Raw genomic sequence first — 4,371 nt, 5'->3', positions numbered from 1 at the left:
CTGACCACTCAGGTCAACTAGGATGGGACAACATCAACATCCTCTCAAACATATGCAAATACTGCTCAATGAACCACAAGGACTGACCACTCAAATCAACTAGGATATATGCACAACGAATCGACGAATAGGTCATCAGGGTGTATCAATAGAATCCATAACTACCGTCGGCCTCTAGCCAACAATCCAACCCCTCTAGGGTACATCGACCACAACGGTCATCGAACGACAGAAGTCAAGGAACCGACCGAATGTGTCACAAATACGAGATACGAGAACCAACCAACCAAAGTCACTGATACGAAGTACAAGAATCGACCTACCAAGTCACTGATATGAAGTACAAGAATCGACCAACCAAGTCACTGATATGAAGTACAAGAATTGACCAACCAGGTCAACAGATACGCACATAGATAGAACCACTCTACTCCTACTCAGGATACTAAGCATGCAAACAACGAGTAGAGTATAATGGAATAACATGGGTGCAAGGCTCAATATATACTATACAATAATAACAACAGAAGAGTAAGAGTAAGAAACCATCACCAAGCGTGCACCTCTGTACCGACGTCGGATCGAAGTACCTACCTGTAAGGATGTCACGTCTGTCTCCTGACTGCAAAAGGATGTCAACTGGACCTAAGGAGGGTCCACCGGGTTAGTGTCTAACCCACAACTAATAAATACTAAATCATAATCGCACTAACAAACCCACGGAGATCAGTTTCCCAAAACCGATTACCGTAACTCGCCGGAAGTCCCGAAATCGCACCGGGACTCTGCGGGACCCACGAACTGTCCCGGAACGTACCGACTCATGCTACGAGTCATTCGCTGCCACTAAACATAAGTAATCGTGCATCATGGCAGCAAACACCACTCCTCACGTCGAAACAATTATCGTCGGATAATCGTTTCGATCTGGGTTCCCGGAAATGTCTAATTCGACACTGGAACCTACCGTCGCTCACCCGTCATTTTTCGAACCCTCAAAATGATGCGAGTGACCAGCCAACAAGGCTCAGCGACTACACAATTCATCAAGAAGCACTGTCGGAAGGAATCCGAAACGAACCCGCGTTCCGTCGGCGGATTTCGCCGAGAAACGCGCCGAAAATCTCTTTCCGACACTTGCAAAGGCTTGGGGCCTTGGACGATCAGTCCAGAGGTTACCCTTAGCCTATACCTACTGCCAACAGCAGCCATGACAGACAAACTTGCACAAAAGCCCTTCGGACTGCTCGAAATCACATTATTTTATGTGATTTCTGCACTTTTATGGTCCGTCGACACAAACCAACAGTCAATCAGCCGAGCCGAGACACCTGCTGACAGGTCTCGGCATGCCGGAGGCCGTGCTCACCTTTCGGAGCACTGCCGGCCACTGTGGCATGCGCACAAGCAACGCAGAAATCAGCGAAATAGCGCGCACAGTGCTAAGATCGCCTCTAATTCGCTAACCAGGGCATCGTTGACCCTGTCGGAGGTGAGTACGATGTTCAGCACGGATCTAAGATCATCGTGCTCACTTCCCAGAGTGTCGAAGTATCCTCGGATCACCAGAAAGGGTTAGGGTTTCTTAAAGCAAAACCCTAGATTAATATATATGCAAGGCAATCAATTGCGTCAAAGTCCCTCCAAACTCGATAATTTGCAATTCAGTCCCTCACAGCACGAGTAAAACGCATGAATACCCCTCCATGAGCGATCTCATACGAAACGGTACATAAAATGTCGCGACTTTTGCAAAATTACCATTTTACCATCACCGACCTCTCCTCGATCAACGGGCAATCTCCGCAGATCCGTCCGTCAGATTTGCGAACGGATCGCACCAGTGCGATCAGCACGACGGAGACAACAAAGCTACGATTTCGATTCATCTCGATCGACCACAGATTCACGACAAAATCCAATCTTTCTTCCAACTGAAGAAACAACGCACAAATACATATAAAACATGTATTTTTGGATTTTCTCGAAATCCGTGCGTCAAACTCAAAATTCGTCAGCGCCAAAAGTTCCAGAACAGCTGAACCGGTCGAAACGAGCTAATAGACTACTATGAACGGAGTCCGATACGAGCCTGAAGCCAACTTCACATCGTGGCTTCTCCGGAAAACCGAGTTACTATTCACTTTAAGTGAAACTTGGAGATCGTGTAACTTCTCCGTTCTAGCTCAGTTTCTCCTGAAACTTGACGAGTGCTTATGTAATTAAATTACATACATAAACATCAACAACAGAGAGTTTACTTGCACTATCAAAAACTCAGTCCTTACAATAGTATATCTTGTACTTGGGAGTTGTTTTGGAGATGATTGTTGCTTCATGTACATCTTTTCTAGTTTAGCTTATGTCTTTTGCTCTAATTATCATGTTAGAATGTATACATCATCTTTGGTTATTGTATTTGTAGACGTCTTGCGTGTATCGGGATACCTTATATGGACGGTGGATTTGTGCATGTGTCAAATAAGCTTCCACTGGAGCTCGGGACGTGACAAGTTCGCCCCAGTTCTCTATTTCAGAGTAAAATTCTATAAAAAGATTTTAATTTCAAGCCTCAAGGGTAAATAGTTATATTTAAATTAATGAATGACCGAGGTTTATAAGATCGAATAAATATAATTTAAATTATATTCAGTCATTATATAAATTTGGTATCAATTGGTAAAAAGATTTTATAAAAGTGATTGACAGAGAATTGAAAGATTCATGATGCACAGATGTATGGATTCACTAGAGATGTAATCATGCAAGCAACTAAATCTTCTAAGGGGACTAAAATAAACTACTTAAAATTTCAGGGAATGATGCAAGTTTGAAATATACAACTTAAAAATTCAAGGGATAAAGTAAAAATAAAACCGTATAGAACTTATCTAAACTATAAGCCATTTTGAGTAAACTGCCTAACATTGCAAAATTTTTATTTTTCGTCCCAATCTTCAATTTGTTTGATTTGAATAAGTCAAGGATATAACTTAAAATTTTAAGCTAACTGCTTATTTCAATGAATTTATAGCCACGAAAATTATTTGAAATACATCAAATAAATGTGTAAAAATAAACGACGCATTCAAATTTTGAACATAAAGAGTCGTTGATTGATTCAAATCAAATAAATTAAATGATTGAATAGTAAAACTAAAATTTTGAAAGATTTGATAATGTACTCAAGATGGTCCATAGTTCAAGTAAGATTTGCAAGTATTGACTAAAATAAAAGTTGAGGGGAGTAGCTAGAAGTGCTATTTCACCCAAATGCAAACTATTTGGGTCCTGTTCGGCAACCCAAGAAAACAAAAGTTTTGAGATCAATACAATACTCTCTGCTCTTAAGCAGTATAGGAATTTTTTACAGAATGGTTGTTTGGATACTTTTACTATTGTTAATGTCACGCCCCGGATTACACGTTCCCCAGGCACGCCGACAAATCCGCCGTATATAAAGAAATTTTTCCTGTATACGAAGCGATAGCTGTCTCTATAAAATATACAATACAACAAACAGTAGTGTAGAGCTGAAAAGAACTAAGCAGGTAGAACGAACAAATCTCATATACATACAAACTAACAAGTACAAAAACACTCGCTCCAGCGAGTTCTAGTATCAGTATGTACATAAGCTCAAAATAAAAACACAACTACCTGCAGCTGGTGATCCTCTAGCACGGCGATTCGTCGTGTAGGGCTCTAGCTCGGGACGCCCTTGCCTCGATCAGCCTCTGAAGACGCAGCAGCCGGAACAGCAGGCTCTGCAAAACACACGGTAACAATTGGGCGTGAGAACTACTGTAAAAACAAGTAGTTCTCAGTGGGTACCGCCCTCAAAATCATCGGCTCACCCACTAAGACTACAGTAGGAAACAAGGCTAAAAGGTAAACCCGGAAAGAAATCCACAGCTACATGCCACTACACTATTCCACTATGTCTACTATCAATTCTGACCCAATCTCATTAGGGACTGTGTACGCACCCGTCCTGCCTGTCTAAGCCGTGCTACCTTCTTGCTAAACGGTCTATGGATAGCAACTAATCAACGATATCAACGCGAAAGTACAAAGCCAAACTCCGGAGCGGCACTCGTAGGCGCGACCCAACCGAGTATGCAAGCGTATCTCTGTCGAGCTCAATCAAGCTCTCACAGGCTAAAGTCAAGAAAACAGGTCTAACAGTACTACCAACCCCTAGTCACGTGCCCTAGGCACAATCTGATATCGGAACGATCAAATCCGGGTCCGCCGTCAACCACTACGGCACCCACTAATCCGGAACACTGTAAACACTACTGTAAAAATCGGCTCGGCATCCCAGCACGAGCGTAACTGAAATCTGAACTACCTGGGGATACTCACTAT

Source organism: Ananas comosus, unplaced genomic scaffold (assembly GCF_001540865.1).
Source record: "Ananas comosus cultivar F153 unplaced genomic scaffold, ASM154086v1, whole genome shotgun sequence".
Taxonomy (NCBI): Eukaryota; Viridiplantae; Streptophyta; class Magnoliopsida; order Poales; family Bromeliaceae; genus Ananas; species Ananas comosus.
The sequence above is the reverse complement of the archived record's forward strand: the minus strand, read 5'-3'. Positions refer to the sequence as shown.